Source organism: Zootoca vivipara, unplaced genomic scaffold, assembly GCF_965207765.1.
Source record: "Zootoca vivipara unplaced genomic scaffold, rZooViv2.hap1.1 HAP1_SCAFFOLD_19, whole genome shotgun sequence".
In the NCBI taxonomy this organism is placed as follows: Eukaryota; Metazoa; Chordata; class Lepidosauria; order Squamata; family Lacertidae; genus Zootoca; species Zootoca vivipara.
In genome coordinates this window covers 548,808-575,933 of record NW_028291067.1, presented here as the reverse complement: position 1 = coordinate 575,933, position 27,126 = coordinate 548,808, and positions in this window count along the sequence as shown.

Genomic DNA, 27,126 nt, shown 5'->3' with positions numbered 1-27,126 from the left:
TAAGCAACTAAGCGAAATAAAGCCATGGAACGCTTATTTGCCTTCTATCTATGCATTCTGACACTCCAACAATGTTTTCTGCTTCAATTTGGCTCATTTTACAAAGATGCTTATTTCTGGCGTGAACATGCAGTTCTACTCAAGAGTAAGCAACTAAGCGAAATAAAGCCATGGAACGCTTATTTGCCTTCTAACTATGCATTCTGACACACCAACAATGTTTTCTGCTTCAATTTGGCTCATTTTACAAAGATGCTTATTTCTGGCTTGAACATGCAGTTCTACTCAAGAGTAAGCAACTAAGCGAAATAAAGCGATAGAACGCTTATTTGCCTTCTATCTGTACATTCTGACACTCCAACAATGTGTTCTGCTTCAATTTGACTCATTTTACAAAGATGCTTATTTCTGGCGTGAACATGCAGTACTACTCAAGAGTAAGCAACTAAGCGAAATAAAGCCATGGAACGCTTATTTGCCTTCTATCTATGCATTCTGACACTCCAACAATGTTTTCTGCTTCAATTTGGCTCATTTTACAAAGATGCTTATTTCTGGCGTGAACATGCAGTTCTAGTCAAGAGTAAGCAACTAAGCGAAATAAAGCCATGGAACGCTTATTTGCCTTCTATCTATGCATTCTGACACTACAACAATGTTTTCTGCTTCAATTTGACTCATTTCACAAAGATGCTTATTTCTGGCGTGAACATGCAGTTCTACTCAAGAGTAAGCAACTAAGCGAAATAAAGCCATGGAACGCTTATTTGCCTTCTATCTATGCATTCTGATACCGGTACACCAACAATGTTTTCTGCTTCAATTTGGCTCATTTTACAAAGATGCTTATTTCTGGCTTGAACATGCAGTTCTACTCAAGAGTAAGCAACTAAGCGAAATAAAGCCATGGAACGCTTATTTGCCTTCTATCTATGCATTCTGACACTCCAACAATGTTTTCTGCTTCAATTTGGCTCATTTTACAAAGATGCTTATTTCTGGCGTGAACATGCAGTTCTACTCAAGAGTAAGCAACTAAGCGAAATAGAGCGATAGAACGCTTATTTGCCTTTTATCTGTGCATTCTGACACTCCAACTATGTTTTCTGCTTCAATTTGACTCATTTCACAAAGATGCTTATTTCTAGCGTGAACATGCAGTTCTACTCAAGAGTAAGCAACTAAGCGAAATAAAGCCATGGAACGCTTATTTGCCTTCTATCTATGCATTCTGACACTCCAACAATGTTTTCTGCTTCAATTTGGCTCATTTTACAAAGATGCTTATTTCTGGCGTGAACATGCAGTTCTACTCAAGAGTAAGCAACTAAGCGAAATAGAGCGATAGAACGCTTATTTGCCTTTTATCTGTGCATTCTGACACTCCAACTATGTTTTCTGCTTCAATTTGACTCATTTCACAAAGATGCTTATTTCTAGCGTGAACATGCAGTTCTACTCAAGAGTAAGCAACTAAGCGAAATAAAGCCATGGAACGCTTATTTGCCTTCTATCTATGCATTCTGACACACCAACAATGTTTTCTGCTTCAATTTGACTCATTTTACAAAGATGCTTATTTCTGGCGTGAACATGCAGTTCTACTCAAGAGTAAGCAACTAAGCGAAATAAAGCGATAGAACGCTTATTTGCCTTCTATCTGTGCATTCTGACACTCCAACAATGTTTTCTGCTTCAATTTGACTCATTTCACAAAGATGCTTATTTCTTGCGTGAACATGCAGTTCTACTCAAGAGTAAGCAACTAAGCGAAATAAAGCGATAGAACGCTTATTTGCCTTCTACCTGTGCATTCTGACACTCCAACAATGTTTTCTGCTTCAATTTGACTCATTTCACAAAGATGCTTATTTCTGGCTTGAACATGCAGTTGTACTCAAGAGTAAGCAACTAAGCGAAATAAAGCGATAGAACGCTTATTTGCCTTCTATCTGTGCATTCTGACACTCCAACAATGTGTTCTGCTTCAATTTGACTCATTTCACAAAGATGCTTATTTCTGGCGTTAACATGCAGTTCTACTCAAGAGTAAGCCACTAAGCGAAATAAAGCCATGGAACGCTTATTTGCCTTCTATCTATGCATTCTGACACTCCAACAATGTTTTCTGCTTCAATTTGGCTCATTTTACAAAGATGCTTATTTCTGGCGTGAACATGCAGTTCTACTCAAGAGTAAGCAACTAAGCGAAACAAAGCCATGGAACGCTTATTTGCCTTCTATCTATGCATTCTGACACACCAACAATGTTTTCTGCTTCAATTTGACTCATTTTACAAAGATGCTTATTTCTGGCGTGAACATGCAGTTCTACTCAAGAGTAAGCAACTAAGCGAAATAAAGCCATGGAACGCTTATTTGCCTTCTATCTGTGCATTCTGACACTCCAACAATGTTTTCTGCTTCAATTTGACTCATTTTACAAAGGTGATTATTCCTGGCGTGAACATGCAGTTCTACTCAAGAGTAAGCAACTAAGCGAAATAAAGCCAGGGAACGCTTATTTGCCTTCTATCTATGCATTCTGACACTCCAACAATGTTTTCTGCTTCAATTTGGCTCATTTTACAAAGATGCTTATTTCTGGCGTGAACATGCAGTTCTACTCAAGAGTAAGCAACTAAGCGAAATAAACCGATAGAACGCTCATTTGCCTTCTATCTGTGCATTCTGACACTCCAACAATGTTTTCTGCTTCAATTTGACTCATTTCACAAAGATGCTTATTTCTAGCGTGAACATGCAGTTCTACTCAAGAGTAAGCAACTAAGCGAAATAAAGCCATGGAACGCTTATTTGCCTTCTATCTATGCATTCTGATACACCAACAATGTTTTCTGCTTCAATTTGGCTCATTTTACAAAGATGCTTATTTCTGGCTTGAACATGCAGTTCTACTCAAGAGTAAGCAACTAAGCGAAATAAAGCCATGGAACCCTTATTTGCCTTCTATCTATGCATTCTGACCCACCAACAATGTTTTCTGCTTCAATTTGACTCATTTTACAAAGATGCTTATTTCTGGCTTGAACATGCAGTTCTACTCAAGGGTAAGCAACTAAGCGAAATAAAGCCATGGAACGCTTATTTGCCTTCTATCTATGCATTCTGACACACCAACAATGTTTTCTGCTTCAATTTGGCTCATTTTACAAAGATGCTTATTTCTGGCTTGAACATGCAGTTCTACTCAAGAGTAAGCAACTAAGCGAAATAAAGCGATAGAACGCTTATTTGCCTTCTATCTGTGCATTCTGACACTCCAACAATGTGTTCTGCTTCAATTTGACTCATTTTACAAAGGTGATTATTCCTGGAGTGAACAAGCAGTTTTACTCAAGAGTAAGCAACTAAGCGAAATAAAGCCATGGAACGCTTATTTGCCTTCTATCTATGCATTCTGACACTCCAACAATGTTTTCTGCTTCAATTTGGCTCATTTTACAAAGATGCTTATTTCTGGCGTGAACATGCAGTTCTACTCAAGAGTAACAACTAAGCGAAATAGAGCGATAGAACGCTTATTTGCCTTCTATCTGTGCATTCTGACACTCCAACAATGTTTTCTGCTTCAATTTGACTCATTTCACAAAGATGCTTATTTCTAGCGTGAACATGCAGTTCTACTCAAGAGTAAGCAACTAAGCGAAATAAAGCCATGGAACGCTTATTTGCCTTCTATCTATGCATTCTGATACACCAACAATGTTTTCTGCTTCAATTTGGCTCATTTTACAAAGATGCTTATTTCTGGCTTGAACATGCAGTTCTACTCAAGAGTAAGCAACTAAGCGAAATAAAGCCATGGAACGCTTATTTGCCTTCTATCTATGCATTCTGACACACCAACAATGTTTTCTGCTTCAATTTGACTCATTTTACAAAGATGCTTATTTCTGGCTTGAACATGCAGTTCTACTCAAGGGTAAGCAACTAAGCGAAATAAAGCCATGGAACGCTTATTTGCCTTCTATCTATGCATTCTGACACACCAACAATGTTTTCTGCTTCAATTTGGCTCATTTTACAAAGATGCTTATTTCTGGCTTGAACATGCAGTTCTACTCAAGAGTAAGCAACTAAGCGAAATAAAGCGATAGAACGCTTATTTGCCTTCTATCTGTGCATTCTGACACTCCAACAATGTGTTCTGCTTCAATTTGACTCATTTTACAAAGATGCTTATTTCTGGCGTGAACATGCAGTTCTACTCAAGAGTAAGCAACTAAGCGAAATAGAGCGATAGAACGCTTATTTGCCTTCTATCTGTGCATTCTGACACTCCAACAATGTTTTCTGCTTCAATTTGACTCATTTCACAAAGATGCTTATTTCTAGCGTGAACATGCAGTTCTACTCAAGAGTAAGCAACTAAGCGAAATAAAGCCATGGAACGCTTATTTGCCTTCTATCTATGCATTCTGACACACCAACAATGTTTTCTGCTTCAAATTGACTCATTTTACAAAGATGCTTATTTCTGGCTTGAACATGCAGTTCTACTCAAGGGTAAGCAACTAAGCGAAATAAAGCCATGGAACGCTTATTTGCCTTCTATCTATGCATTCTGACACTCCAACAATGTTTTCTGCTTCAATTTGGCTCATTTTACAAAGATGCTTATTTCTGGCGTGAACATGCAGTTCTACTCAAGAGTAAGCAACTAAGCGAAATAGAGCGATAGAACGCTTATTTGCCTTCTATCTGTGCATTCTGACACTCCAACAATGTTTTCTGCTTCAATTTGACTCATTTCACAAAGATGCTTATTTCTAGCGTGAACATGCAGTTCTACTCAAGAGTAAGCAACTAAGCGAAATAAAGCCATGGAACGCTTATTTGCCTTCTATCTATGCATTCTGACACACCAACAATGTTTTCTGCTTCAATTTGGCTCATTTTACAAAGATGCTTATTTCTGGCGTGAACATGCAGTTCTACTCAAGAGTAAGCAACTAAGCGAAATAAAGCGATAGAACGCTTATTTGCCTTCTATCTGTGCATTCTGATACACCAACAATGTTTTCTGCTTCAATTTGGCTCATTTTACAAAGATGCTTATTTCTGGCTTGAACATGCAGTTCTACTCAAGAGTAAGCAACTAAGCGAAATAAAGCCAGGGAACGCTTATTTGCCTTCTATCTATGCATTCTGACACTCCAACAATGTTTTCTGCTTCAATTTGGCTCATTTTACAAAGATGCTTATTTCTGGCGTGAACATGCAGTTCTACTCAAGAGTAAGCAACTAAGCGAAATAAACCGATAGAACGCTCATTTGCCTTCTATCTGTGCATTCTGACACTCCAACAATGTTTTCTGCTTCAATTTGACTCATTTCACAAAGATGCTTATTTCTAGCGTGAACATGCAGTTCTACTCAAGAGTAAGCAACTAAGCGAAATAAAGCCATGGAACGCTTATTTGCCTTCTATCTATGCATTCTGATACACCAACAATGTTTTCTGCTTCAATTTGGCTCATTTTACAAAGATGCTTATTTCTGGCTTGAACATGCAGTTCTACTCAAGAGTAAGCAACTAAGCGAAATAAAGCCATGGAACCCTTATTTGCCTTCTATCTATGCATTCTGACCCACCAACAATGTTTTCTGCTTCAATTTGACTCATTTTACAAAGATGCTTATTTCTGGCTTGAACATGCAGTTCTACTCAAGGGTAAGCAACTAAGCGAAATAGAGCGATAGAACGCTTATTTGCCTTCTATCTGTGCATTCTGACACTCCAACAATGTTTTCTGCTTCAATTTGACTCATTTCACAAAGATGCTTATTTCTAGCGTGAACATGCAGTTCTACTCAAGAGTAAGCAACTAAGCGAAATAAAGCCATGGAACGCTTATTTGCCTTCTATCTATGCATTCTGACACACCAACAATGTTTTCTGCTTCAATTTGGCTCATTTTACAAAGATGCTTATTTCTGGCGTGAACATGCAGTTCTACTCAAGAGTAAGCAACTAAGCGAAATAAAGCGATAGAACGCTTATTTGCCTTCTATCTGTGCATTCTGATACACCAACAATGTTTTCTGCTTCAATTTGGCTCATTTTACAAAGATGCTTATTTCTGGCTTGAACATGCAGTTCTACTCAAGAGTAAGCAACTAAGCGAAATAAAGCCAGGGAACGCTTATTTGCCTTCTATCTATGCATTCTGACACTCCAACAATGTTTTCTGCTTCAATTTGGCTCATTTTACAAAGATGCTTATTTCTGGCGTGAACATGCAGTTCTACTCAAGAGTAAGCAACTAAGCGAAATAAACCGATAGAACGCTCATTTGCCTTCTATCTGTGCATTCTGACACTCCAACAATGTTTTCTGCTTCAATTTGACTCATTTCACAAAGATGCTTATTTCTAGCGTGAACATGCAGTTCTACTCAAGAGTAAGCAACTAAGCGAAATAAAGCCATGGAACGCTTATTTGCCTTCTATCTATGCATTCTGATACACCAACAATGTTTTCTGCTTCAATTTGGCTCATTTTACAAAGATGCTTATTTCTGGCTTGAACATGCAGTTCTACTCAAGAGTAAGCAACTAAGCGAAATAAAGCCATGGAACCCTTATTTGCCTTCTATCTATGCATTCTGACCCACCAACAATGTTTTCTGCTTCAATTTGACTCATTTTACAAAGATGCTTATTTCTGGCTTGAACATGCAGTTCTACTCAAGGGTAAGCAACTAAGCGAAATAAAGCCATGGAACGCTTATTTGCCTTCTATCTATGCATTCTGACACACCAACAATGTTTTCTGCTTCAATTTGGCTCATTTTACAAAGATGCTTATTTCTGGCTTGAACATGCAGTTCTACTCAAGAGTAAGCAACTAAGCGAAATAAAGCGATAGAACGCTTATTTGCCTTCTATCTGTGCATTCTGACACTCCAACAATGTGTTCTGCTTCAATTTGACTCATTTTACAAAGGTGATTATTCCTGGAGTGAACAAGCAGTTTTACTCAAGAGTAAGCAACTAAGCGAAATAAAGCCATGGAACGCTTATTTGCCTTCTATCTATGCATTCTGACACTCCAACAATGTTTTCTGCTTCAATTTGGCTCATTTTACAAAGATGCTTATTTCTGGCGTGAACATGCAGTTCTACTCAAGAGTAACAACTAAGCGAAATAGAGCGATAGAACGCTTATTTGCCTTCTATCTGTGCATTCTGACACTCCAACAATGTTTTCTGCTTCAATTTGACTCATTTCACAAAGATGCTTATTTCTAGCGTGAACATGCAGTTCTACTCAAGAGTAAGCAACTAAGCGAAATAAAGCCATGGAACGCTTATTTGCCTTCTATCTATGCATTCTGATACACCAACAATGTTTTCTGCTTCAATTTGGCTCATTTTACAAAGATGCTTATTTCTGGCTTGAACATGCAGTTCTACTCAAGAGTAAGCAACTAAGCGAAATAAAGCCATGGAACGCTTATTTGCCTTCTATCTATGCATTCTGACACTCCAACAATGTTTTCTGCTTCAATTTGACTCATTTTACAAAGATGCTTATTTCTGGCTTGAACATGCAGTTCTACTCAAGGGTAAGCAACTAAGCGAAATAAAGCCATGGAACGCTTATTTGCCTTCTATCTATGCATTCTGACACACCAACAATGTTTTCTGCTTCAATTTGGCTCATTTTACAAAGATGCTTATTTCTGGCTTGAACATGCAGTTCTACTCAAGAGTAAGCAACTAAGCGAAATAAAGCGATAGAACGCTTATTTGCCTTCTATCTGTGCATTCTGACACTCCAACAATGTGTTCTGCTTCAATTTGACTCATTTTACAAAGGTGATTATTCCTGGAGTGAACAAGCAGTTTTACTCAAGAGTAAGCAACTAAGCGAAATAAAGCCATGGAACGCTTATTTGCCTTCTATCTATGCATTCTGACACTCCAACAATGTTTTCTGCTTCAATTTGGCTCATTTTACAAAGATGCTTATTTCTGGCGTGAACATGCAGTTCTACTCAAGAGTAAGCAACTAAGCGAAATAGAGCGATAGAACGCTTATTTGCCTTCTATCTGTGCATTCTGACACTCCAACAATGTTTTCTGCTTCAATTTGACTCATTTCACAAAGATGCTTATTTCTAGCGTGAACATGCAGTTCTACTCAAGAGTAAGCAACTAAGCGAAATAAAGCCATGGAACGCTTATTTGCCTTCTATCTATGCATTCTGACACACCAACAATGTTTTCTGCTTCAAATTGACTCATTTTACAAAGATGCTTATTTCTGGCTTGAACATGCAGTTCTACTCAAGGGTAAGCAACTAAGCGAAATAAAGCCATGGAACGCTTATTTGCCTTCTATCTATGCATTCTGACACACCAACAATGTTTTCTGCTTCAATTTGGCTCATTTTACAAAGATGCTTATTTCTGGCGTGAACATGCAGTTCTACTCAAGAGTAAGCCACTAAGCGAAATAAAGCCATGGAACGCTTATTTGCCTTCTATCTATGCATTCTGACACTCCAACAATGTTTTCTGCTTCAATTTGGCTCATTTTACAAAGATGCTTATTTCTGGCGTGAACATGCAGTTCTACTCAAGAGTAAGCAACTAAGCGAAATAGAGCGATAGAACGCTTATTTGCCTTCTATCTGTGCATTCTGACACTCCAACAATGTTTTCTGCTTCAATTTGACTCATTTCACAAAGATGCTTATTTCTAGCGTGAACATGCAGTTCTACTCAAGAGTAAGCAACTAAGCGAAATAAAGCCATGGAACGCTTATTTGCCTTCTATCTATGCATTCTGACACACCAACAATGTTTTCTGCTTCAATTTGGCTCATTTTACAAAGATGCTTATTTCTGGCGTGAACATGCAGTTCTACTCAAGAGTAAGCAACTAAGCGAAATAAAGCGATAGAACGCTTATTTGCCTTCTATCTGTGCATTCTGATACACCAACAATGTTTTCTGCTTCAATTTGGCTCATTTTACAAAGATGCTTATTTCTGGCTTGAACATGCAGTTCTACTCAAGAGTAAGCAACTAAGCGAAATAAAGCCATGGAACGCTTATTTGCCTTCTATCTATGCATTCTGACACACCAACAATGTTTTCTGCTTCAATTTGGCTCATTTTACAAAGATGCTTATTTCTGGCGTAAACATGCAGTTCTACTCAAGAGTAAGCAACTAAGCGAAATAAAGCCATGGAACGATTATTTGCCTTCTATCTATGCATTCTGATACACCAACAATGTTTTCTGCTTCAATTTGGCTCATTTTACAAAGATGCTTATTTCTGGCTTGAACATGGAGTTCTACTCAAGAGTAAGCAACTAAGCGAAATAAAGCCATGGAACGCTTATTTGCCTTTTATCTGTGCATTCTGACACTCCAACTATGTTTTCTGCTTCAATTTGACTCATTTCACAAAGATGCTTAATTCTAGCGTGAACATGCAGTTCTACTCAAGAGTAAGCAACTATGCGAAATAAAGCCATGGAACGCTTATTTGCCTTCTATCTATGCATTCTGACACACCAACAATGTTTTCTGCTTCAATTTGGCTCATTTTACAAAGATGCTTATTTCTGGCGTGAACATGCAGTTCTACTCAAGAGTAAGCAACTAAGCGAAATAAAGCGATAGAACGCTTATTTGCCTTCTATCTGTGCATTCTGACACACCGACAATGTTTTCTGCTTCAATTTGGCTCATTTTACAACGATGCTTATTTCTGGCTTGAACATGCAGTTCTACTCAAGAGTAAGCCACTAAGCGAAATAAAGCCATGGAACGCTTATTTGCCTTCTATCTATGCATTCTGACACTCCAACAATGTTTTCTGCTTCAATTTGGCTCATTTTACAAAGATGCTTATTTCTGGCTTGAACATGCAGTTCTACTCAAGAGTAAGCAACTAAGCGAAATAAAGCGATAGAACGCTTATTTGCCTTCTATCTGTACATTCTGACACTCCAACAATGTGTTCTGCTTCAATTTGACTCATTTTACAAAGGTGATTATTCCTGGAGTGAACAAGCAGTTTTACTCAAGAGTAAGCAACTAAGCGAAATAAAGCCATGGAACGCTTATTTGCCTTCTATCTATGCATTCTGACACTCCAACAATGTTTTCTGCTTCAATTTGGCTCATTTTACAAAGATGCTTATTTCTGGCGTGAACATGCAGTTCTACTCAAGAGTAAGCAACTAAGCGAAATAGAGCGATAGAACGCTTATTTGCCTTCTATCTGTGCATTCTGACACTCCAACAATGTTTTCTGCTTCAATTTGACTCATTTCACAAAGATGCTTATTTCTAGCGTGAACATGAAGTTCTACTCAAGAGTAAGCAACTAAGCGAAATAAAGCCATGGAACGCTTATTTGCCTTCTATCTATGCATTCTGATACACCAACAATGTTTTCTGCTTCAATTTGGCTCATTTTACAAAGATGCTTATTTCTGGCTTGAACATGCAGTTCTACTCAAGAGTAAGCAACTAAGCGAAATAAAGCCATGGAACGCTTATTTGCCTTCTATCTATGCATTCTGACCCACCAACAATGTTTTCTGCTTCACTTTGGCTCATTTTACAAAGATGCTTATTTCTGGCGTAAACATGCAGTTCTACTCAAGAGTAAGCAACTAAGCGAAATAAAGCCATGGAACGCTTATTTGCCTTCTATCTATGCATTCTGATACACCAACAATGTTTTCTGCTTCAATTTGGCTCATTTTACAAAGATGCTTATTTCTGGCTTGAACATGCAGTTCTACTCAAGAGTAAGCAACTAAGCGAAATAAAGCCATGGAACGCTTATTTGCCTTCTATCTATGCATTCTGACACTCCAACAATGTTTTCTGCTTCAATTTGGCTCATTTTACAAAGATGCTTATTTCTGGCGTGAACATGCAGTTCTACTCAAGAGTAAGCAACTAAGCGAAATAGAGCGATAGAACGCTTATTTGCCTTCTATCTGTGCATTCTGACACTCCAACAATGTTTTCTGCTTCAATTTGACTCATTTCACAAAGATGCTTATTTCTAGCGTGAACATGCAGTTCTACTCAAGAGTAAGCAACTAAGCGAAATAAAGCCATGGAACGCTTATTTGCCTTCTATCTATGCATTCTGACACACCAACAATGTTTTCTGCTTCAAATTGACTCATTTTACAAAGATGCTTATTTCTGGCTTGAACATGCAGTTCTACTCAAGGGTAAGCAACTAAGCGAAATAAAGCCATGGAACGCTTATTTGCCTTCTATCTATGCATTCTGACACACCAACAATGTTTTCTGCTTCAATTTGGCTCATTTTACAAAGATGCTTATTTCTGGCGTGAACATGCAGTTCTACTCAAGAGTAAGCCACTAAGCGAAATAAAGCCATGGAACGCTTATTTGCCTTCTATCTATGCATTCTGACACTCCAACAATGTTTTCTGCTTCAATTTGGCTCATTTTACAAAGATGCTTATTTCTGGCGTGAACATGCAGTTCTACTCAAGAGTAAGCAACTAAGCGAAATAGAGCGATAGAACGCTTATTTGCCTTCTATCTGTGCATTCTGACACTCCAACAATGTTTTCTGCTTCAATTTGACTCATTTCACAAAGATGCTTATTTCTAGCGTGAACATGCAGTTCTACTCAAGAGTAAGCAACTAAGCGAAATAAAGCCATGGAACGCTTATTTGCCTTCTATCTATGCATTCTGACACACCAACAATGTTTTCTGCTTCAATTTGGCTCATTTTACAAAGATGCTTATTTCTGGCGTGAACATGCAGTTCTACTCAAGAGTAAGCAACTAAGCGAAATAAAGCGATAGAACGCTTATTTGCCTTCTATCTGTGCATTCTGATACACCAACAATGTTTTCTGCTTCAATTTGGCTCATTTTACAAAGATGCTTATTTCTGGCTTGAACATGCAGTTCTACTCAAGAGTAAGCAACTAAGCGAAATAAAGCCATGGAACGCTTATTTGCCTTCTATCTATGCATTCTGACACACCAACAATGTTTTCTGCTTCAATTTGGCTCATTTTACAAAGATGCTTATTTCTGGCGTAAACATGCAGTTCTACTCAAGAGTAAGCAACTAAGCGAAATAAAGCCATGGAACGATTATTTGCCTTCTATCTATGCATTCTGATACACCAACAATGTTTTCTGCTTCAATTTGGCTCATTTTACAAAGATGCTTATTTCTGGCTTGAACATGGAGTTCTACTCAAGAGTAAGCAACTAAGCGAAATAAAGCCATGGAACGCTTATTTGCCTTTTATCTGTGCATTCTGACACTCCAACTATGTTTTCTGCTTCAATTTGACTCATTTCACAAAGATGCTTAATTCTAGCGTGAACATGCAGTTCTACTCAAGAGTAAGCAACTATGCGAAATAAAGCCATGGAACGCTTATTTGCCTTCTATCTATGCATTCTGACACACCAACAATGTTTTCTGCTTCAATTTGGCTCATTTTACAAAGATGCTTATTTCTGGCGTGAACATGCAGTTCTACTCAAGAGTAAGCAACTAAGCGAAATAAAGCGATAGAACGCTTATTTGCCTTCTATCTGTGCATTCTGACACACCGACAATGTTTTCTGCTTCAATTTGGCTCATTTTACAAAGATGCTTATTTCTGGCTTGAACATGCAGTTCTACTCAAGAGTAAGCCACTAAGCGAAATAAAGCCATGGAACGCTTATTTGCCTTCTATCTATGCATTCTGACACTCCAACAATGTTTTCTGCTTCAATTTGGCTCATTTTACAAAGATGCTTATTTCTGGCTTGAACATGCAGTTCTACTCAAGAGTAAGCAACTAAGCGAAATAAAGCGATAGAACGCTTATTTGCCTTCTATCTGTACATTCTGACACTCCAACAATGTGTTCTGCTTCAATTTGACTCATTTTACAAAGGTGATTATTCCTGGAGTGAACAAGCAGTTTTACTCAAGAGTAAGCAACTAAGCGAAATAAAGCCATGGAACGCTTATTTGCCTTCTATCTATGCATTCTGACACTCCAACAATGTTTTCTGCTTCAATTTGGCTCATTTTACAAAGATGCTTATTTCTGGCGTGAACATGCAGTTCTACTCAAGAGTAAGCAACTAAGCGAAATAGAGCGATAGAACGCTTATTTGCCTTCTATCTGTGCATTCTGACACTCCAACAATGTTTTCTGCTTCAATTTGACTCATTTCACAAAGATGCTTATTTCTAGCGTGAACATGAAGTTCTACTCAAGAGTAAGCAACTAAGCGAAATAAAGCCATGGAACGCTTATTTGCCTTCTATCTATGCATTCTGATACACCAACAATGTTTTCTGCTTCAATTTGGCTCATTTTACAAAGATGCTTATTTCTGGCTTGAACATGCAGTTCTACTCAAGAGTAAGCAACTAAGCGAAATAAAGCCATGGAACGCTTATTTGCCTTCTATCTATGCATTCTGACACACCAACAATGTTTTCTGCTTCACTTTGGCTCATTTTACAAAGATGCTTATTTCTGGCGTAAACATGCAGTTCTACTCAAGAGTAAGCAACTAAGCGAAATAAAGCCATGGAACGCTTATTTGCCTTCTATCTATGCATTCTGATACACCAACAATGTTTTCTGCTTCAATTTGGCTCATTTTACAAAGATGCTTATTTCTGGCTTGAACATGCAGTTCTACTCAAGAGTAAGCAACTAAGCGAAAAAAAGCCATGGAACGCTTATTTGCCTTCTATCTATGCATTCTGACACTCCAACAATGTTTTCTGCTTCAATTTGGCTCATTTTACAAAGATGCTTATTTCTGGCGTGAACATGCAGTTCTACTCAAGAGTAAGCAACTAAGCGAAATAGAGCGATAGAACGCTTATTTGCCTTTTATCTGTGCATTCTGACACTCCAACTATGTTTTCTGCTTCAATTTGACTCATTTCACAAAGATGCTTAATTCTAGCGTGAACATGCAGTTCTACTCAAGAGTAAGCAACTAAGCGAAATAAAGCCATGGAACGCTTATTTGCCTTCTATCTATGCATTCTGACACACCAACAATGTTTTCTGCTTCCATTTGGCTCATTTTACAAAGATGCTTATTTCTGGCTTGAACATGCAGTTCTACTCAAGAGTAAGCCACTAAGCGAAATAAAGCCATGGAACGCTTATTTGCCTTCTATCTATGCATTCTGACACTCCAACAATGTTTTCTGCTTCAATTTGGCTCATTTTACAAAGATGCTTATTTCTGGCGTGAACATGCAGTTCTACTCAAGAGTAAGCAACTAAGCGAAATAAAGCCATGGAACGCTTATTTGCCTTCTATCTATGCATTCTGACACAACAACAATGTTTTCTGCTTCAATTTGACTCATTTCACAAAGATGCTTATTTCTGGCTTGAACATGCAGTTCTACTCAAGAGTAAGCAACTAAGCGAAATAAAGCCATGGAACGCTTATTTGCCTTCTATCTATGCATTCTGACACTCCAACAATGTTTTCTGCTTCAATTTGGCTCATTTTACAAATATGCTTATTTCTGGCTTGAACATGCAGTTCTACTCAAGAGTAAGCAACTAAGCGAAATAAAGCCATGGAACGCTTATTTGCCTTCTATCTATGCATTCTGACACACCAACAATGTTTTCTGCTTCAATTTGGCTCATTTTACAAAGATGCTTATTTCTGGCTTGAACATGCAGTTCTACTCAAGAGTAAGCAACTAAGCGAAATAAAGCGATAGAACGCTTACTTGCCTTCTATCTGTGCATTCTGACACTCCAACAATGTGTTCTGCTTCAATTTGACTCATTTTACAAAGATGCTTATTTCTGGCGTGAACATGCAGTTCTACTCAAGAGTAAGCAACTAAGCGAAATAAAGCCATGGAACGCTTATTTGCCTTCTATCTATGCATTCTGACACTCCAACAATGTTTTCTGCTTCAATTTGGCTCATTTTACAAAGATGCTTATTTCTGGCGTGAACATGCAGTTCTAGTCAAGAGTAAGCAACTAAGCGAAATAAAGCCATGGAACGCTTATTTGCCTTCTATCTATGCATTCTGACACACCAACAATGTTTTCTGCTTCAATTTGGCTCATTTTACAAAGATGCTTATTTCTGGCGTAAACATGCAGTTCTACTCAAGAGTAAGCAACTAAGCGAAATAAAGCCATGGAACGATTATTTGCCTTCTATCTATGCATTCTGATACACCAACAATGTTTTCTGCTTCAATTTGGCTCATTTTACAAAGATGCTTATTTCTGGCTTGAACATGGAGTTCTACTCAAGAGTAAGCAACTAAGCGAAATAAAGCCATGGAACGCTTAGTTGCCTTTTATCTGTGCATTCTGACACTCCAACTATGTTTTCTGCTTCAATTTGACTCATTTCACAAAGATGCTTAATTCTAGCGTGAACATGCAGTTCTACTCAAGAGTAAGCAACTATGCGAAATAAAGCCATGGAACGCTTATTTGCCTTCTATCTATGCATTCTGACACACCAACAATGTTTTCTGCTTCAATTTGGCTCATTTTACAAAGATGCTTATTTCTGGCGTGAACATGCAGTTCTACTCAAGAGTAAGCAACTAAGCGAAATAAAGCGATAGAACGCTTATTTGCCTTCTATCTGTGCATTCTGACACACCGACAATGTTTTCTGCTTCAATTTGGCTCATTTTACAAAGATGCTTATTTCTGGCTTGAACATGCAGTTCTACTCAAGAGTAAGCCACTAAGCGAAATAAAGCCATGGAACGCTTATTTGCCTTCTATCTATGCATTCTGACACTCCAACAATGTTTTCTGCTTCAATTTGGCTCATTTTACAAAGATGCTTATTTCTGGCTTGAACATGCAGTTCTACTCAAGAGTAAGCAACTAAGCGAAATAAAGCGATAGAACGCTTATTTGCCTTCTATCTGTACATTCTGACACTCCAACAATGTGTTCTGCTTCAATTTGACTCATTTTACAAAGGTGATTATTCCTGGAGTGAACAAGCAGTTTTACTCAAGAGTAAGCAACTAAGCGAAATAAAGCCATGGAACGCTTATTTGCCTTCTATCTATGCATTCTGACACTCCAACAATGTTTTCTGCTTCAATTTGGCTCATTTTACAAAGATGCTTATTTCTGGCGTGAACATGCAGTTCTACTCAAGAGTAAGCAACTAAGCGAAATAGAGCGATAGAACGCTTATTTGCCTTCTATCTGTGCATTCTGACACTCCAACAATGTTTTCTGCTTCAATTTGACTCATTTCACAAAGATGCTTATTTCTAGCGTGAACATGAAGTTCTACTCAAGAGTAAGCAACTAAGCGAAATAAAGCCATGGAACGCTTATTTGCCTTCTATCTATGCATTCTGATACACCAACAATGTTTTCTGCTTCAATTTGGCTCATTTTACAAAGATGCTTATTTCTGGCTTGAACATGCAGTTCTACTCAAGAGTAAGCAACTAAGCGAAATAAAGCCATGGAACGCTTATTTGCCTTCTATCTATGCATTCTGACACACCAACAATGTTTTCTGCTTCACTTTGGCTCATTTTACAAAGATGCTTATTTCTGGCGTAAACATGCAGTTCTACTCAAGAGTAAGCAACTAAGCGAAATAAAGCCATGGAACGCTTATTTGCCTTCTATCTATGCATTCTGATACACCAACAATGTTTTCTGCTTCAATTTGGCTCATTTTACAAAGATGCTTATTTCTGGCTTGAACATGCAGTTCTACTCAAGAGTAAGCAACTAAGCGAAAAAAAGCCATGGAACGCTTATTTGCCTTCTATCTATGCATTCTGACACTCCAACAATGTTTTCTGCTTCAATTTGGCTCATTTTACAAAGATGCTTATTTCTGGCGTGAACATGCAGTTCTACTCAAGAGTAAGCAACTAAGCGAAATAGAGCGATAGAACGCTTATTTGCCTTTTATCTGTGCATTCTGACACTCCAACTATGTTTTCTGCTTCAATTTGACTCATTTCACAAAGATGCTTAATTCTAGCGTGAACATGCAGTTCTACTCAAGAGTAAGCAACTAAGCGAAATAAAGCCATGGAACGCTTATTTGCCTTCTATCTATGCATTCTGACACACCAACAATGTTTTCTGCTTCCATTTGGCTCATTTTACAAAGATGCTTATTTCTGGCTTGAACATGCAGTTCTACTCAAGAGTAAGCCACTAAGCGAAATAAAGCCATGGAACGCTTATTTGCCTTCTATCTATGCATTCTGACACTCCAACAATGTTTTCTGCTTCAATTTGGCTCATTTTACAAAGATGCTTATTTCTGGCGTGAACATGCAGTTCTACTCAAGAGTAAGCAACTAAGCGAAATAAAGCCATGGAACGCTTATTTGCCTTCTATCTATGCATTCTGACACAACAACAATGTTTTCTGCTTCAATTTGACTCATTTCACAAAGATGCTTATTTCTGGCTTGAACATGCAGTTCTACTCAAGAGTAAGCAACTAAGCGAAATAAAGCCATGGAACGCTTATTTGCCTTCTATCTATGCATTCTGACACTCCAACAATGTTTTCTGCTTCAATTTGGCTCATTTTACAAATATGCTTATTTCTGGCTTGAACATGCAGTTCTACTCAAGAGTAAGCAACTAAGCGAAATAAAGCCATGGAACGCTTATTTGCCTTCTATCTATGCATTCTGACACACCAACAATGTTTTCTGCTTCAATTTGGCTCATTTTACAAAGATGCTTATTTCTGGCTTGAACATGCAGTTCTACTCAAGAGTAAGCAACTAAGCGAAATAAAGCGATAGAACGCTTACTTGCCTTCTATCTGTGCATTCTGACACTCCAACAATGTGTTCTGCTTCAATTTGACTCATTTTACAAAGATGCTTATTTCTGGCGTGAACATGCAGTTCTACTCAAGAGTAAGCAACTAAGCGAAATAAAGCCATGGAACGCTTATTTGCCTTCTATCTATGCATTCTGACACTCCAACAATGTTTTCTGCTTCAATTTGGCTCATTTTACAAAGATGCTTATTTCTGGCGTGAACATGCAGTTCTAGTCAAGAGTAAGCAACTAAGCGAAATAAAGCCATGGAACGCTTATTTGCCTTCTATCTATGCATTCTGACACACCAACAATGTTTTCTGCTTCAATTTGGCTCATTTTACAAAGATGCTTATTTCTGGCTTGAACATGCAGTTCTACTCAAGAGTAAGCAACTAAGCGAAATAAAGCGATAGAACGCTTACTTGCCTTCTATCTGTGCATTCTGACACTCCAACAATGTGTTCTGCTTCAATTTGACTCATTTTACAAAGATGCTTATTTCTGGCGTGAACATGCAGTTCTACTCAAGAGTAAGCAACTAAGCGAAATAAAGCCATGGAACGCTTATTTGCCTTCTATCTATGCATTCTGACACTCCAACAATGTTTTCTGCTTCAATTTGGCTCATTTTACAAAGATGCTTATTTCTGGCGTGAACATGCAGTTCTAGTCAAGAGTAAGCAACTAAGCGAAATAAAGCCATGGAACGCTTATTGGCCTTCTATCTATGCATTCTGACACACCAACAATGTTTTCTGCTTCATTTTGGCTCATTTTACAAAGATGCTTATTTCTGGCTTGAACATGCAGTTCTACTCAAGAGTAAGCAACTAAGCGAAATAAAGCGATAGAACGCTTATTTGCCTTCTATCTGTGCATTCTGACACTCCAACAATGTGTTCTGCTTCAATTTGACTCATTTTACAAAGATGCTTATTTCTGGCGTAAACATGCAGTTCTACTCAAGAGTAAGCAACTAAGCGAAATAAAGCCATGGAACGCTTATTTGCCTTCTATCTATGCATTCTGACACTCCAACAATGTTTTCTGCCTCAATTTGGCTTATTTTACAAAGATGCTTATTTCTGGCGTGAACATGCAGTTCTACTCAAGAGTAAGCAACTAAGCGAAATAAAGCCATGGAACGCTTATTTGCCTTCTATCTATGCATTCTGATACACCAACAATGTTTTCTGCTTCAATTTGGCTCATTTTACAAAGATGCTTATTTCTGGCTTGAACATGCAGTTCTACTCAAGAGTAAGCAACTAAGCGAAATAAAGCCATGGAACGCTTATTTGCCTTCTATCTATGCATTCTGACACTCCAACGTTTTCTGCTTCAATTTGGCTCATGTTACAAAGATGCTTATTTCTGGCGTGAACATGCAGTTCTACTCAAGAGTAAGCAACTAAGCGAAATAGAGCGATAGAACGCTTATTTGCCTTCTATCTGTGCATTCTGACACTCCAACAATGTTTTCTGCTTCAATTTGACTCATTTCACAAAGATGCTTATTTCTAGCGTGAACCTGCAGTTCTACTCAAGAGTAAGCAACTAAGCGAAATAAAGCCATGGAACGCTTATTTGCCTTCTATCTATGCATTCTGACACACCAACAATGTTTTCTGCTTCAATTTGGCTCATTTTACAAAGATGCTTATTTCTGGCGTGAACATGCAGTTCTACTCAAGAGTAAGCAACTAAGCGAAATAAAGCGATAGAACGCTTATTTGCCTTCTATCTGTGCATTCTGACACTCCAACAATGTTTTCTGCTTCGATTTGACTCATTTCACAAAGATGCTTATTTCTGGTGTGAACATGCAGTTCTACTCAAGAGTAAGCAACTAAGCGAAATAAAGCGATAGAACGCTTATTTGCCTTCTATCTGTGCATTCTGACACTCCAACAATGTTTTCTGCTTCAATTTGACTCATTTCACAAAGATGCTTATTTCTGGCGTAAACATGCAGTTCTACTCAAGAGTAAGCAACTAAGCGAAATAAAGCCATGGAATGCTTATTTGCCTTCTATCTATGCATTCTGACACACCAACAATGTTTTCTGCTTCAATTTGGCTCATTTTACAAAGATGCTTATTTCTGGCGTAAACATGCAGTTCTACTCAAGAGTAAGCAACTAAGCGAAATAAAGCGATAGAACGCTTATTTGCCTTCTATCTGTGCATTCTGACACTCCAACAATGTGTTCTGCTTCAATTTGACTCATTTTACAAAGGTGATTATTCCTGGAGTGAACAAGCAGTTTTACTCAAGAGTAAGCAACTAAGCGAAATAAAGCCATGGAACGCTTATTTGCCTTCTATCTATGCATTCTGACACTCCAACAATGTTTTCTGCTTCAATTTGGCTCATTTTACAAAGATGCTTATTTCTGGCGTGAACATGCAGTTCTACTCAAGAGTAAGCAACTAAGCGAAATAGAGCGATAGAACGCTTATTTGCCTTCTATCTGTGCATTCTGACACTCCAACAATGTTTTCTGCTTCAATTTGACTCATTTCACAAAGATGCTTATTTCTAGCGTGAACATGCAGTTCTACTCAAGAGTAAGCAACTAAGCGAAATAAAGCCATGGAACGCTTATTTGCCTTCTATCTATGCATTCTGATACACCAACAATGTTTTCTGCTTCAATTTGGCTCATTTTACAAAGATGCTTATTTCTGGCTTGAACATGCAGTTCTACTCAAGGGTAAGCAACTAAGCGAAATAAAGCCATGGAACGCTTATTTGCCTTCTATCTATGCATTCTGACACACCAACAATGTTTTCTGCTTCAATTTGGCTCATTTTACAAAGATGCTTATTTCTGGCTTGAACATGCAGTTCTACTCAAGAGTAAGCAACTAAGCGAAATAAAGCGATAGAACGCTTATTTGCCTTCTATCTGTGCATTCTGACACTCCAACAATGTGTTCTGCTTCAATTTGACTCATTTTACAAAGGTGATTATTCCTGGAGTGAACAAGCAGTTTTACTCAAGAGTAAGCAACTAAGCGAAATAAAGCCATGGAACGCTTATTTGCCTTCTATCTATGCATTCTGACACTCCAACAATGTTTTCTGCTTCAATTTGGCTCATTTTACAAAGATGCTTATTTCTGGCGTGAACATGCAGTTCTACTCAAGAGTAAGCAACTAAGCGAAATAGAGCGATAGAACGCTTATTTGCCTTCTATCTGTGCATTCTGACACTCCAACAATGTTTTCTGCTTCAATTTGACTCATTTCACAAAGATGCTTATTTCTAGCGTGAACATGCAGTTCTACTCAAGAGTAAGCAACTAAGCGAAATAAAGCCATGGAACGCTTATTTGCCTTCTATCTATGCATTCTGATACACCAACAATGTTTTCTGCTTCAATTTGGCTCATTTTACAAAGATGCTTATTTCTGGCTTGAACATGCAGTTCTACTCAAGAGTAAGCAACTAAGCGAAATAAAGCCATGGAACGCTTATTTGCCTTCTATCTATGCATTCTGACACACCAACAATGTTTTCTGCTTCAATTTGACTCATTTTACAAAGATGCTTATTTCTGGCTTGAACATGCAGTTCTACTCAAGGGTAAGCAACTAAGCGAAATAAAGCCATGGAACGCTTATTTGCCTTCTATCTATGCATTCTGACACACCAACAATGTTTTCTGCTTCAATTTGGCTCATTTTACAAAGATGCTTATTTCTGGCGTGAACATGCAGTTCTACTCAAGAGTAAGCCACTAAGCGAAATAAAGCCATGGAACGCTTATTTGCCTTCTATCTATGCATTCTGACACTCCAACAATGTTTTCTGCTTCAATTTGGCTCATTTTACAAAGATGCTTATTTCTGGCGTGAACATGCAGTTCTACTCAAGAGTAAGCAACTAAGCGAAATAGAGCGATAGAACGCTTATTTGCCTTCTATCTGTGCATTCTGACACTCCAACAATGTTTTCTGCTTCAATTTGACTCATTTCACAAAGATGCTTATTTCTAGCGTGAACATGCAGTTCTACTCAAGAGTAAGCAACTAAGCGAAATAAAGCCATGGAACGCTTATTTGCCTTCTATCTGTGCATTCTGACACACCAACAATGTTTTCTGCTTCAATTTGGCTCATTTTACAAAGATGCTTATTTCTGGCGTGAACATGCAGTTCTACTCAAGAGTAAGCAACTAAGCGAAATAAAGCGATAGAACGCTTATTTGCCTTCTATCTGTGCATTCTGATACACCAACAATGTTTTCTGCTTCAATTTGGCTCATTTTACAAAGATGCTTATTTCTGGCTTGAACATGCAGTTCTACTCAAGAGTAAGCAACTAAGCGAAATAAAGCCATGGAACGCTTATTTGCCTTCTATCTATGCATTCTGACACACCAACAATGTTTTCTGCTTCAATTTGGCTCATTTTACAAAGATGCTTATTTCTGGCGTAAACATGCAGTTCTACTCAAGAGTAAGCAACTAAGCGAAATAAAGCCCTGGAACGATTATTTGCCTTCTATCTATGCATTCTGATACACCAACAATGTTTTCTGCTTCAATTTGGCTCATTTTACAAAGATGCTTATTTCTGGCTTGAACATGGAGTTCTACTCAAGAGTAAGCAACTAAGCGAAATAAAGCCATGGAACGCTTATTTGCCTTCTATCTATGCATTCTGACACTCCAACAATGTTTTCTGCTTCAATTTGGCTCATTTTACAAAGATGCTTATTTCTGGCGTGAACATGCAGTTCTACTCAAGAGTAAGCAACTAAGCGAAATAGAGCGATAGAACGCTTATTTGCCTTTTATCTGTGCATTCTGACACTCCAACTATGTTTTCTGCTTCAATTTGACTCATTTCACAAAGATGCTTAATTCTAGCGTGAACATGCAGTTCTACTCAAGAGTAAGCAACTAAGCGAAATAAAGCCATGGAACGCTTATTTGCCTTCTATCTATGCATTCTAACACACCAACAATGTTTTCTGCTTCAATTTGGCTCATTTTACAAAGATGCTTATTTCTGGCGTGAACATGCAGTTCTACTCAAGAGTAAGCAACTAAGCGAAATAAAGCGATAGAACGCTTATTTGCCTTCTATCTGTGCATTCTGACACACCGACAATGTTTTCTGCTTCAATTTGGCTCATTTTACAAAGATGCTTATTTCTGGCTTGAACATGCAGTTCTACTCAAGAGTAAGCCACTAAGCGAAATAAAGCCATGGAACGCTTATTTGCCTTCTATCTATGCATTCTGACACTCCAACAATGTTTTCTGCTTCAATTTGGCTCATTTTACAAAGATGCTTATTTCTGGCTTGAACATGCAGTTCTACTCAAGAGTAAGCAACTAAGCGAAATAAAGCGATAGAACGCTTATTTGCCTTCTATCTGTACATTCTGACACTCCAACAATGTGTTCTGCTTCAATTTGACTCATTTTACAAAGGTGATTATTCCTGGAGTGAACAAGCAGTTTTACTCAAGAGTAAGCAACTAAGCGAAATAAAGCCATGGAACGCTTATTTGCCTTCTATCTATGCATTCTGACACTCCAACAATGTTTTCTGCTTCAATTTGGCTCATTTTACAAAGATGCTTATTTCTGGCGTGAACATGCAGTTCTACTCAAGAGTAAGCAACTAAGCGAAATAGAGCGATAGAACGCTTATTTGCCTTCTATCTGTGCATTCTGACACTCCAACAATGTTTTCTGCTTCAATTTGACTCATTTCACAAAGATGCTTATTTCTAGCGTGAACATGCAGTTCTACTCAAGAGTAAGCAACTAAGCGAAATAAAGCCATGGAACGCTTATTTGCCTTCTATCTATGCATTCTGATACACCAACAATGTTTTCTGCTTCAATTTGGCTCATTTTACAAAGATGCTTATTTCTGGCTTGAACATGCAGTTCTACTCAAGAGTAAGCAACTAAGCGAAATAAAGCCATGGAACGCTTATTTGCCTTCTATCTATGCATTCTGACACACCAACAATGTTTTCTGCTTCAATTTGGCTCATTTTACAAAGATGCTTATTTCTGGCGTAAACATGCAGTTCTACTCAAGAGTAAGCAACTAAGCGAAATAAAGCCATGGAACGCTTATTTGCCTTCTATCTATGCATTCTGATACACCAACAATGTTTTCTGCTTCAATTTGGCTCATTTTACAAAGATGCTTATTTCTGGCTTGAACATGCAGTTCTACTCAAGAGTAAGCAACTAAGCGAAAAAAAGCCATGGAACGCTTATTTGCCTTCTATCTATGCATTCTGACACTCCAACAATGTTTTCTGCTTCAATTTGGCTCATTTTACAAAGATGCTTATTTCTGGCGTGAACATGCAGTTCTACTCAAGAGTAAGCAACTAAGCGAAATAGAGCGATAGAACGCTTATTTGCCTTTTATCTGTGCATTCTGACACTCCAACTATGTTTTCTGCTTCAATTTGACTCATTTCACAAAGATGCTTAATTCTAGCGTGAACATGCAGTTCTACTCAAGAGTAAGCAACTAAGCGAAATAAAGCCATGGAACGCTTATTTGCCTTCTATCTATGCATTCTGACACACCAACAATGTTTTCTGCTTCAATTTGGCTCATTTTACAAAGATGCTTATTTCTGGCGTGAACATGCAGTTCTACTCAAGAGTAAGCAACTAAGCGAAATAAAGCGATAGAACGCTTATTTGCCTTCTATCTGTGCATTCTGACACACCGACAATGTTTTCTGCTTCAATTTGGCTCATTTTACAAAGATGCTTATTTCTGGCTTGAACATGCAGTTCTACTCAAGAGTAAGCAACTAAGCGAAATAAAGCCATGGAACGCTTATTTGCCTTCTATCTATGCATTCTGACACACCAACAATGTTTTCTGCTTCAATTTGGCTCATTTTACAAAGATGCTTATTTCTGGCGTAAACATGCAGTTCTACTCAAGAGTAAGCAACTAAGCGAAATAAAGCCATGGAACGCTTATTTGCCTTCTATCTATGCATTCTGATACACCAACAATGTTTTCTGCTTCAATTTGGCTCATTTTACAAAGATGCTTATTTCTGGCTTGAACATGCAGTTCTACTCAAGAGTAAGCAACTAAGCGAAAAAAAGCCATGGAACGCTTATTTGCCTTCTATCTATGCATTCTGACACTCCAACAATGTTTTCTGCTTCAATTTGGCTCATTTTACAAAGATGCTTATTTCTGGCGTGAACATGCAGTTCTACTCAAGAGTAAGCAACTAAGCGAAATAGAGCGATAGAACGCTTATTTGCCTTTTATCTGTGCATTCTGACACTCCAACTATGTTTTCTGCTTCAATTTGACTCATTTCACAAAGATGCTTAATTCTAGCGTGAACATGCAGTTCTACTCAAGAGTAAGCAACTAAGCGAAATAAAGCCATGGAACGCTTATTTGCCTTCTATCTATGCATTCTGACACACCAACAATGTTTTCTGCTTCAATTTGGCTCATTTTACAAAGATGCTTATTTCTGGCGTGAACATGCAGTTCTACTCAAGAGTAAGCAACTAAGCGAAATAAAGCGATAGAACGCTTATTTGCCTTCTATCTGTGCATTCTGACACACCGACAATGTTTTCTGCTTCAATTTGGCTCATTTTACAAAGATGCTTATTTCTGGCTTGAACATGCAGTTCTACTCAAGAGTAAGCCACTAAGCGAAATAAAGCCATGGAACGCTTATTTGCCTTCTATCTATGCATTCTGACACTCCAACAATGTTTTCTGCTTCAATTTGGCTCATTTTACAAAGATGCTTATTTCTGGCGTGAACATGCAGTTCTACTCAAGAGTAAGCAACTAAGCGAAATAAAGCGATAGAACGCTTATTTGCCTTCTATCTGTGCATTCTGACACTCCAACAATGTGTTCTGCTTCAATTTGACTCATTTTACAAAGGTGATTATTCCTGGAGTGAACAAGCAGTTTTACTCAAGAGTAAGCAACTAAGCGAAATAAAGCCATGGAACGCTTATTTGCCTTCTATCTATGCATTCTGACACTCCAACAATGTTTTCTGCTTCAATTTGGCTCATTTTACAAAGATGCTTATTTCTGGCGTGAACATGCAGTTCTACTCAAGAGTAAGCAACTAAGCGAAATAGAGCGATAGAACGCTTATTTGCCTTCTATCTGTGCATTCTGACACTCCAACAATGTTTTCTGCTTCAATTTGACTCATTTCACAAAGATGCTTATTTCTAGCGTGAACATGCAGTTCTACTCAAGAGTAAGCAACTAAGCGAAATAAAGCCATGGAACGCTTATTTGCCTTCTATCTATGCATTCTGATACACCAACAATGTTTTCTGCTTCAATTTGGCTCATTTTACAAAGATGCTTATTTCTGGCTTGAACATGCAGTTCTACTCAAGAGTAAGCAACTAAGCGAAATAAAGCCATGGAACGCTTATTTGCCTTCTATCTATGCATTCTGACACACCAACAATGTTTTCTGCTTCAATTTGACTCATTTTACAAAGATGCTTATTTCTGGCTTGAACATGCAGTTCTACTCAAGGGTAAGCAACTAAGCGAAATAAAGCCATGGAACGCTTATTTGCCTTCTATCTATGCATTCTGACACACCAACAATGTTTTCTGCTTCAATTTGGCTCATTTTACAAAGATGCTTATTTCTGGCGTGAACATGCAGTTCTACTCAAGAGTAAGCCACTAAGCGAAATAAAGCCATGGAACGCTTATTTGCCTTCTATCTATGCATTCTGACACTCCAACAATGTTTTCTGCTTCAATTTGGCTCATTTTACAAAGATGCTTATTTCTGGCGTGAACATGCAGTTCTACTCAAGAGTAAGCAACTAAGCGAAATAGAGCGATAGAACGCTTATTTGCCTTCTATCTGTGCATTCTGACACTCCAACAATGTTTTCTGCTTCAATTTGACTCATTTCACAAAGATGCTTATTTCTAGCGTGAACATGCAGTTCTACTCAAGAGTAAGCAACTAAGCGAAATAAAGCCATGGAACGCTTATTTGCCTTCTATCTGTGCATTCTGACACACCAACAATGTTTTCTGCTTCAATTTGGCTCATTTTACAAAGATGCTTATTTCTGGCGTGAACATGCAGTTGTACTCAAGAGTAAGCAACTAAGCGAAATAAAGCGATAGAACGCTTATTTGCCTTCTATCTGTGCATTCTGATACACCAACAATGTTTTCTGCTTCAATTTGGCTCATTTTACAAAGATGCTTATT